We start from the raw sequence: 12,144 nt of genomic DNA on the forward strand, positions 1-12,144 counted from the left end.
TAGTGCTATAGATTGTAAGACCCCTGAGGAGAAATGGTCAGGTAAACTTCCAGAATTGTCAAATTTGAAAGTTTTTGGTTGTGCAACCTATGCACACCAAAGTGTTGGAAACTAGAACCTAGACCTATCAAGTGTGTTTTCTAGGCTATCCTAAAGGTGCAAAAGGCTATAGGTTGTGGGTAAGAGAAAAAGGAATTTTCCAAACTATTATAAGCCGTGATGTAATCTTTAAGGAAAATGAATTTCCTTGTTTATCTACAACTAACCCTTCAGGTACTAATTAAGAAACTAACCCTGCAGGTACCATAATGAGCTTACAACCAAGTAACAATCAGGTGGAACAAAATATAATGCAACCCGAAGACTTTCAGGTGGAACAACACAATGAAGAACCTGATATAAATCAGGTGGAACCAACACAGGAAAGAAAAATTCAAGGTCAACAAGATGAAGCTAACACAGAGGGTCAAAATGAAGGAACTAGCACAGGTTTAGAAGATTGTCAATTGACTAGAGATAGAGTTAGAAGGGTGCCTAAACCAACACAGAAATACCGTTACAACATATGGGATGAGGATATTACATATGATTTCTTAAGTAATCAAAAAGGAGAAAAGAGTGAACCTGAGACTTATGAGGAAGTTATAGCAAGTAAGGAATCTAAACAGTAGGTTAATGCTATGGAAGAGGAAATCAAGTCACTGCTTAAGAACAACACTTGAAAACTCACAAATAGACCTAAAGGGAAAAGTGTTGTGGCTTGTAAATGGCCGTACAAGGTTAAAGAAGGCAGAAACAAAGAAGAACCTATACGATTTAAAGATAGATTAGTAGCTAAGGGTTTCACACAGAAGGAGGGTATAGATTACATTGAAATTTTCTCCCCTGTTTTTAAATACGAGACCATAAGGATAGTTCTATCTATAACAACTAAATACAACATGGAAGTGGACCAAATGGATGTTACTACTGCTTTTCTACATGGGGAACTTGATGAGGATATCTACATGGGATAGTCTAAAGGTTTTAAAGTTACTGAAAAGGGGGCCTAGTTTGCAAGTTGATCAAATCCCTATATGGGCTAAAATAGTCTCTTCGACAATGGAACAAAAGGTTTGATTATTTTATGACTAAACAAGGATTTACTAGAAGTTATTTTGACACTTGTCTATACTTTAAAGGCACTCAGATTCAAGAAATTATCTACCTATTGCTATATGTTGATGACATGTTAATCATTAGCAAAGAAAGATCAAAGATAGACTTTGTGAAGAGTCTACTCAAATCTGAGTTTGAAATGAAAGATCTTAGAAGAGCTACCAAGATCTTAGGGATTAACATCTCAAGGGGTATACTCAAACTTATGGAATTGACTACACAGAAACCTTTGCACCTGTAGGAAAAGTGAACACAATTCAGGTCTTGTTATCCTTGGCTACAAATTTTGGATGGCCTCTACAACTGTGTGATATAAAGAACACAATTTTACATGGAGAACTAACTGAGGAAGTGTACATGGACCTTCCCCTGGGATGGATAGTGCCAAAAAAGCAAAGCCAGAAAGTGTATAGACTGAAGAAATCATTGTATGGTTTTAAAGAGTCTCCCAGGGCTTGGTTTGGAAGATTCACAAAGTCTATGGTAGCATTTGGTTGTCATCAATCCAATGCAGATCACACTTTGTTCTTGAAGAAGCAAAACGGTAAAGTTACTGCACTGATTTTTTATGTTGATGACATGGTGGTAACAGGACATGATCCAGTGGAAAGGAAGGCTCTACAAGAATACTTGTCTAGAGAATTTGAAATTAGTACTTCCTGGGAATAGAAGTATCCCGATCTAAAAAAGGTATTTTCTTGTCCCATAGAAAATATGCTTTAGATCTCTTGAAGGAGACGGGGATGTATGCATGTCAACTAGTTGATGCACCAATCAAGGAAGTATTAAAATTACGAATGGAAGTTGATCAAGCACCCGTTGATCAAGAGAGATACCAAAGACTTATTGGCAGATTGATGTACTTAGCCCATACAAGACCAGATCTTGCATATGCTTTGAGCATTGTCAGCCAATTTATGCATAATCTAGGTAAGCAGCATATGAACACAGTCATACGAATTTTGAGATACTTGAAGTTAGCCCCTGGAAATTGAATTCTGTTTTAAAGAAAAATAGAGGAACAAACCATTGATGTATACATTGATGCAGACTAGGCTGGGGATAAGAATAACATGCGATCTACTTCAGGGTATCTTACCTTTGTAGGGGGAATCTTGTATCTTGGAGGAGCAAGAAACAAAGTGTGGTCCCCCGTTCGAGAGGTGAAGGAAAACTACGAGGAATGGCTCTTGGTGTTTGTGAAGGACTATGGTTGAAATTAATCCTTCAGAATTTAGGTTATTCATCAAATATACCTATTCGATTGTTCTATGATAAGCTCGTGATATGGCACATAACTCAGTTCATCATGATCAAACAAAACATGTTGAGATTGATCTTTTTTTCATCAAAGACAAAATTGGAGGAGAAAGTCTAGAACTACCAGAAATCCGATCAAAAGATCAACTAGCAAATATTCTCACCAAAGCAATTTCAATTCACATATTTTCAAAAATTGTGGACAACTTGGGCATTATAGACATCTATGCACCAACTTGAGGGGGAGTGTTGAAATATTCTCGGAATCAATTAGTGGTTTCTATAAATCTATTAATGATTTCCTTAAATCATTTCTAATTGATTAGGGTTGATTTGTAATCAATTAATATTCTATCTTTACGTTTCTAAATCCTATAAATTGTATCACCTTTCCTTGAATGAAATAAGGAAAAAACAATTTATTCACACAAGTTTCCTCACTATTTTTTTATATCTCCAACGAACATCCAATACTAGCACTCACACCAAAGTCTTCTTGAATGTTCTCAACACCTCAAGCCATGTGTGGGCATGCAAAGTTATGTGAATGTATTTTGTGATTTAAATGATGTAATCAACTCATGAGATCAATTGAATAGGCTGGAGAAAGCTTGTAGAGAAAATAAAAAAATGTGTATTTTCTCTCTGTGTGTTTTTCAGGTCGAATGAAAAATTATTACTTCATTTAGTTCTTATGAGTAAAACCGAATTTTAAACTGACAACCAAAATATTAGATATTAAAATAATAAGTTAATTATTTTATTACTCTTTCATATGCAAAACCAATTTTAACTAATTATTAAAACATTGTATATTTTGTGATGACTAATTCAAAATTTTAATTTAACACACAATTAAACCATTTAATTTATAATAGAAATTTCAAAAATTGCATATAACAATTTCAAAATTTTCTATTTATTTTAATTACAATAATTAATAACTAACTAATTTCTCTCTATTATCTTATAATTACATGTTTGATCCAAAAAATAATTTTCATAGGAGTTCTTACAGAAAAAATGTATCCCATATCAACTCTTTCCTTGAACGGTGATTAATGAGGAGTAAGGGGGACTTATGGACCAGTAATTCCAAACTCCAATAAAATTAAATTATCCACTAAAACTCTTTTGATGCAATAATCATATTTATTAATCCCAATATTATTCCACTAAAAATATGTGATTGGACTCTTACAATTACAAACACTTATTTACTAAGTACTTACATTTATTATAAGCGTCCATTAATATGATAATTACAATGATTTAATCCTCTATTATTTGTTCATAATTAAAGCTGGAATAATTTATCATTTTACCCCTTTAATTATATATTTCTTCTTAAGTACCATTGATTTTACTAGTGAACTGTTAACTCATAAACAATTTATGAATTTGATCTCAAAACTATTCAGCTCCAAAAATCAACCCTTAAGGGAACCAATATTCAATCTATACAGAAAGGCATCGATTCGATATTTGTATATTATGTCTCCAACCATCTACACCAATAAGTCTCAAAGATAAAATTTCTTAGCTTGATCATTCTGACAAACATTAACGATTGAATCACAAAACTTATGTAGCATAAATAGGAGTTCATAATAACCTCAGGATTAAGATCAATTCATATATGACCATCGGTTGATATGTGACATCTTAAGTATAATTCACATATCTAGTCCAATTTTGTATAATCTCATTATACAAAGTACATTCACTAAGATATCCTACGACACCAGCAATCCGGATCTAGATCGTATGTATTCATTAGTACTAGTCAATTGTACTAGCATTATTTAATCTAAATATTCAAGAACTTTATTTTACTGCGAACTTATTAAATTCGTTCCATACAATCGTAATCCTCTCGTACACATATAAGATTGTATTCACATTAACGAATTTGAGAATTTTATGATATTTATATATTATTATTGTAATAACATAGATCAATAACATATATAAACTAAAAAATATTCAACATTTTATTTATTTCATAAAACAAATGTCTCTACAAATGCTTTCTGGACACAATTCCCAAAAGCAAATTGATATATAAAGTAACTATCATTAATTATTGTTAACAAATTAAATATTTAAAAAAAATAATTAATGGGAATATTGCAATAAAAAAGTGTGTATTAAAGTCTCTCATTGATGTTTAATGAAAAAATTGTAAATAAAAAATGAATTATTTATTGCTATTCTGAATTTTGATCATGATATATTCTAATCTAAAGTTTGATTAACTTTTCGCATGTGTCAAATTCGGCACAACTTTTAGCACACCATTGGAGAAGCTTTTCTATGAAGTGTATTATATTTTATAAATGCATCATAGATTTGGATCTCCAATGCAATATGTAAATTTTGTGGTAAATTTGACAAAGAAAACGAGTTAATGTTATATTTAGCTTGCAATTGTGCTCCAATGTACAAGATGCAAATTAACTAAAAAATGCCAACAATCCATTTAATATTTATTGATAGCACATAAAAAAATTAATATTTTTTTCCCTTTTTTTGTAAAAAATGTGAATAAAAAAAGTGTGCAAATTTAGTCCATTCTATATCTTGTGCCAAATTTGGCATAACTTCTAGTACGTGCCAAATTAGGAACACTTTTTAGAACACTATTGGGGTGATATTTTTGCTAAAATATGCTAAATATATATTGGAGTATGGTGTTCCACATGGAATAAGTGTAAGAATATTTAGCCATTAATAAGAACATGACTAACTTCACTAATTACCAATTGATTTTAAGATGGAGCCCCATGATTCTTGTCATGATATCATGAGCCAATTCTCAAGCGCGCATTAGAGCCACACGGATCCAAAGAGTGAGCCAACTTACTTGTGATCTGTATAGTTCAATAAGACACTTGAGATCCAAATAGTGAGTTAAGCTGTAATGCCCTAGTTACCCCAGAACAATTATGGTGAACGGTGAACCAGAAATTTGACTCGCTACCCGAGTCCTTTGGTTAAAAACGTGCTTCTAAGTGTTATTAACAGGCTAAGGTTGAAAACCAATAAAAAAGGAAAGGATATATTTTATTTAATACATAAAACTGTTCATGGGCCCATAAAAAACATTTGCAAGTTATTTACAACTCAAAAGGGTCATTACTTTTTCAAATTTACAAACCCGCCGACCTAAGAGGAAAAAATAGGGTAAACCCCCTAGTTCCTCTGAGAACTCCTTGGCCGTGGTGGTCAAGCGGCCGCATATGTACACATAACCACCTAAGCTCTCCACTCAAGGCTGGGTGAGCTTTCTTTCCATTTACCTGCACCACATAGCACCCATGAGCCAAGGCCCAGCAAGAAAACACAATATAACATGAATATAATATTAACAATGATCATAATAATCATTCAGGACTTTCAGTCCAAAATAGAGGAGTGACAATTCGAAATATCACTAAGGTAGGTTCAGTTCCCAATAGCCATGTGATGATAGGGTCATCGGGGCTTTAGAGATAAGTGATCCTTTCACTAGCTTAAATAGGTTAGGTGCATGATGACTAGTCACCAACATAACCTACCTCATGACCATAGAGTCATAGCCATGGAACACTGTTCCCTAGCCATGTGACAAGCAGTCACCTAGGCCTTAGGCCCTGGCTCTGAGTAACTAGTCCTAGACTAGCTAAGTGCTTATAAGTTTCATCAACCTTAGGGTCGGTCCAGCATTAATGCCTTAGAGTCATTCAACGCTGATATCGATTAGATCTAATCTTCATTCGGCCCTGCCTTCAGGACGCTTATGCCATTTCTGACTCTTACGTCAGTGATATGCGACCAGTGCCATCCCTGACTAATCAGTGCCATACACAAGTAAACAACATCCGCTAGGATTTAATATGAAATCAATGTCCACATTTATCAACCAACATGCCTCAGCAAAAATCATGCATGTCATATACACAGGGTGCAGTTTTCTTACTTTCGGTTCGAGCGAGAAATATAATAAGAACGACTCCTGACAATGATCGCCCTTTTGGTTCCTTAGCGGTTACCTAATCATAACCAATTATAACCTCCTTTAATGAAAATCAATAATGAAAGGGTCTTAACCTAAAACCCACTCTCGGAACCTCGAAACATGCCCACACGGTGAGTAGATTCGATCCCGGGCCTTAAGGATTGAAACCCCGAGCCAAAAACCCTTAAAAAACACTCAAAACGGGATTCTGGAGGAACAGAGTAGCGCTATAGTGCTGCTCAATAGCGCCCCAGCGCTATACTTAGAACCCCCAACCGCCCAACAAAAGTCATGTGTAGCGCTATAGCGAGGGCGTTGTAGCACTACCCCCAGAACAGTTCTCCCCTGAAACCTCCTTCTTCGACTCTTTCAATTCCAACTCGATTCCAATGCTACCAAACCTCATTTTTGGTGCCAAATGAACCCAAAAACCATCCTCACATACCCCAAGCATCACAACCACAAGAATCCTAGCCAAAACTCCCAACAAAACCAATCATCCAACCTAGAAATCCCAACTGAAAACCAGAACTAAAACAGAGCAAAGCAGGGATTTTAATGGCTAGAAACTTACCTTAAGCTCAGATTATGATGCTCTTCAATGGTGGAACACACTCCCAAACTCCCAAGACTTACTTCCCAAGCTTGAATCCTCAAGAATGGCTCAAAAATCACAAAGAAAACAGAAGGAGAAAAGGTACGGGAGAAGCTTCAGTTTATACTCTATTTTCCTCTTCTTTCTATAGCCTTAATGGCTTATATCTATCCTAGGGGTGAAAAGACCAAAATACCTCTAGGTCAATTAAGGGTTTCTAAAGGCTCCCAAGGGAACAATTGGTATTTTCCACTTATCTCGTTAATCATAATTAACGCTCTCCAATTCCCGCTATTCTCGATATTCTCAAACACCAATAATTCACATCCCGTTACCCTTTAATTCCCGCCAACACTCTAATCATTAAAATCACCCCGAGACTCACCCCGAGCCCCAAACTTATGCCTGTTATGACTAGACCGCTAATCAATATTCCAAGATCGTCTCATGCCGAATAACTCGAACAAACCCACATTATAATGTGGTCTCAACAATATGTCACTGACATGCATACAAATATACAATTACACCCTCAATGGGCGAAATTACCAAAACACCCCTGTAATTGAAATGTGGACCCACATGCATGCATTTAACATCATATTATAATATAATTCACATAAACATGCATATTATCAATTAATGGCATAATTAAATAATTATGGTCCTCCCGGCCTACTAATCCAGCCATTAAACAACATTAGGGATTCCAGGGCATTACATAAGCCACATGAGATCTGCAAAGGGAAAAAAGACACTTGAGATCCAAAAAAATAAGTGAGCAGAAAAGAGGCAGGTTGGTGAGCGAAAAATCGCCACCATCTTGATGGGGGACATTGGAGTATGGTGTCTCGCATGGAATAAGTGTAAGAATATTGAGCCATTAATAAGAACATCTCCACTAATTACCAATTGGTTTTTAGATGGAGCCCTATATGATTCTTGTCAATGTTGCAATGCACTATATTTTTGGCACTCCATTGTAGATGCTCTTATGTAGTAAGAGCATATCCAATGAGTGCTGAATTGGTGATGCTATTTCTTAGTACTTTTTTTTTAAAAAAAAAATTTCTCTAATGGTGTGTTAAAAGTTGTGCCAAATTTGACACATCAATAAATAATCCAATTTTTATTTATATTTCTACTATCAATTATTATTTTTTATATCTCACTTATAAATTGGCATTAATCAGAGACTTTTTTTAATATCTTTTATATTTATTTTAAAAGAAAACTTAATTAGAAAATTATATATTTTTTATTTGTTCTCAACCACAGCAGCGATCCACACACATGCCCTTTTAGGTTTTTTCAGTGAGCCATAAGCCAACAACATACAAACATATTCTTTTAGAGACTTATAGCTAAAAGCAAGTGTCATGCAATCACTTTTACTCTTTCTAAAACCCAATTTGATTCAAATAGTCCTTAAGAAAGTCATAAAACCACCAAATAGAAACCCCCCAAACTAAAACCTCCAAGCCCTAACCAAAACTACAAAACAGGGCGTTTTCCCGTTTTCGGGCGAGTAGCACGGTTGCGCCCAATGCTGTGCACAGAATCGTAGGTGCAATTTCTTCTTCGTGTTCTTCTTCTTCCATCGAACCAAACCTCCTTAAATCCACATTTAATCATAGTTTCAACCCTAAATCATCCACATAACATTCCTAATATGATCTAATCACGAAAATACAATAAAAAACAAAAATGTGCTATCATCATGGTTGATGCATTGTTAGGGTTCCAGAACCCTAGCTAACTTTGTCTTCCTCACCAAACTGTTCAATAAATAGACATACCAAACCTTTAATCAATCTTAAATCTACTCTTATCATGTTTCTAATCATTATATAACAGTATTATGGATCCTAGCATGCATATCTACCAAATAATAATAACCTATCTTGCTTTCTAACCGTTTTCACCATTAACATGCATTCAAGCTTCAAGATCCCTAATCAAGATCCGCAAAATCCTTCTTTCTATCATGTCCCAAAAAAGTTCCCAAAGATCCATGCTTGATAGAAGAGTTCAATTTTTGTAGCGTCTCAGAATTTTACTTAGCTAGATAGTAGTAGGTTGTGCTGTAGTATTTTAGTTTTCGTGGTTATTGGTTCAAGTCGTGACTTAGTTGGAAACTCATAGAGATAGTTATGGGTTTTATAAGTTTAGCCTATAGTCTAGAAATATTAATTTTAACATAAGGTTTGATTAATATAGCTGGTCCTAGAAATGATATTTATTATAACCTAAGGTTTAGATAGAATAATTAAGAACATGAAACTTGTCACATGTATGTTTATTATGGATTTAAGGATTTTAGATGAATAATTTAATAAAGGATAAATATAGGAAGTATATATGTAACGTCCTGCATTTTCGGGTACCTTTAAACGACTCGGGTCGGGATTTTTCCCCCGGGTTAAGAATATTATATTAAATAATATTATATTTTGTTTGTAAGTATTCCATGAGTTATTCCTAGCCAAAATATGAAATTTGTGATTTTAAAAGTTAAGATAAGACTTTCGGTTCTGGACCAACACAAAAACCCTGATGGGGTAAAAATCTCGGAAAATAAAATGAAAAATTATGGCAATTATATTTTGGGCATAAAATACATTCATGAAAGTTAAAGTTTGGTAAAAAATAATAAACCTAAAAGAAAATGGAAATTTTAAGGAATTTTGTGTTAAATGCCTAATTTTGCCGAAATGAGGAATTTTATTCCATGAATAGACCTTAGGTTAAATTTTATTGTGTGATTAATTAAATTAAATATAAGAGACATTTAATTTAATTATTTAGCATTAAGTTTTGTTTTTAACACTTAACAAGAGTGAAAAAGGTATAGAAAGTCAATTTGGACTTTTCTTCTTAGCAAATAATTATTAACCAGTGCATTTTTAATCTTTGCTCTTTTTCAGTAAATACATTGTTTGCTTTATTGCAAAATTGCTTGAAAGCTAGACTTGAGAATTCGCATAGATTTAAGTTGACTAGTAAAGATGTTGCTTTCCTAGAGAAAGTTAATCCTTTGTAATCCTCGGTTTGAGGGGCTCTTATTTGAGCTTGTTTTTGTATTTGGTTTGTGGTTCAATATACTTTTCTTTTCATCAAAAAAAAAAAAAATGAAATGATCACATATAAATCAATGGGTGGCCGGCCATGTGGTATTTTTAGAGTTGTGTGAACCCAATTTTATAAAGTTTAAATCCCATTTAATTAAGAAGTCAAGTGGGCAAGTGGCTAGAAAAACACTCAAGTGTTTTGTGATATTTTGAAGAGTTTTGTGAGCTATTCTAACCCCCAAAACAGACCCCCACACTCTCTCAATCACTATCATCTGATTTTTGAAGACCCTCTCAAGTTTTCTCTCCATTTTGAACCCCAAGAACACCAAGGAAACTTGGAAGCTAAGTCTTGGTCTAGGAAGGGTTTTCCCTAAGGTAAAGTTTCATTAATCTAGATTTTGTAAAGTTTTAAGCATAGAGTTTCAAATAGCTAATTAACTATGTTGTTGGGGGAAGTTTATTAGGGTTTTTGAAAGGATTTGAAGGAGTCAAAGCTAATAGGAAGGCCCAAACCTTAAGCAAGAACACCAAAAAGGTAAAAAGTTTACTTTTGATGATTTTGTTGTAGGGTTTTTAGTTTTAAGCATTATTTTGTATATTTAATGCTTTAAGTTTCTTGTTGGTGATGTAATAAGGTTATGGTAGTTGTTTAATAATTTTTATGATGCTTGTGTATTGATTTTTGAAAATGGGAACCGACACCCCCAAGGGTTTTGTAGGATACCCTAAAACAAAACATGTTTTGAGCTGTGGCGTCCAAGGGGTCAAGCAGCCACTGTATATTGGTTTTGTAAAATTAAATTGTACTGTGATGTTGTTGATATTGAGTACATAAAATTGAGCTTTTGAAACACTAAAAAATATTTAGAAATGAGTAAGTTATGCTATTTCAAAGTTTAGGTAAAAAACTGTTTTCTCGTATTCTTATTTTCGGAACCAAGTTTGGACAGCCACTGTATAGGGAAAATGATCCCAGTTTTTTCTAAAATTTTGTGGACATATTTCTGGCGTAACCTAGTATTCCACTGTAAAATTTGGTAAGAAAATATTGAACGGTTTAAAAGTTATTAACTATCAAAGTTTGGAAAAAAATAAGGACTTGAAAATAAGGTCATTTTTACCTCATTGTTGGAAAATGATTTCACCAATAAAAAATGCTCATTTTGACCTAAGTTCTTACAAAGACCTAAATGGCATAACAAAAATGGAATTGGGAAATTTTGGTTACAATTGGGTAAGTAAATTTCAAGTTATGAACTAACGAAGTATGTAGTTAAAAATGTGAAAAATAGGCTTTTCACACAGTGTAAAAATGAGATTTTGGAACATAAGGTAAAAAGTAAAATTTTGCTCATTTCAAGATATAAATTGGTAAGTCTTGAAAACATATTTTCACTAAAATTACTCCTTTGAGTTTAAATGAATTATTTTTATTAAAGAGTTTTTATTCTTTTTAAAAATAAGAGATTTAATTTATTAATAGTTAATAAATTAAAAGAGGGTTTACAACCCTATATTTTGAGAAAATAATTAAATGAATTATTTTTCTAGTAAGTAAAATTGATTACTTGATTTTGGAAAATTAATTAGTCAAGGTGAGAAATTTTTAACGGTTTTCCTAATTAAGACAAATTAGGCAATTTTCTTAAAATGGTTTTTAGATATTAAAACCTTAAGAAAAATAAAAGGAAAATTTAAGAGTTTATTTTCTGTAAAAATAATTAAGGAATTTATTAGTATTTTCTGGATATAATACTGGCAAAAACCTTACATAGTTTAACCGACTAGTCGAAAGTGCGGGTTAATAGCGATATCTTGAAAGAATAAGATTTTTAGCGGATTGTGGGAAAATACCATTGTGATACCCGAGCCTAGGTATCGAGACCTTAGGATAGGTCTCCCCGAGACTTAGGGTTTAGTCTCGAATATTTTGTATGACTTTCCTTAATAGGTTTAAGACCAAATAAGGATTATAAATCCTTACAAATGACTTTTATTAAAATGACCAAACTGCCCAAAATAATAATAATGAATTATGAGTGCCATAATTAATCTGA

This window comes from Humulus lupulus, chromosome 8, assembly GCF_963169125.1.
Source record: "Humulus lupulus chromosome 8, drHumLupu1.1, whole genome shotgun sequence".
Classification (NCBI taxonomy): domain Eukaryota; kingdom Viridiplantae; phylum Streptophyta; class Magnoliopsida; order Rosales; family Cannabaceae; genus Humulus; species Humulus lupulus.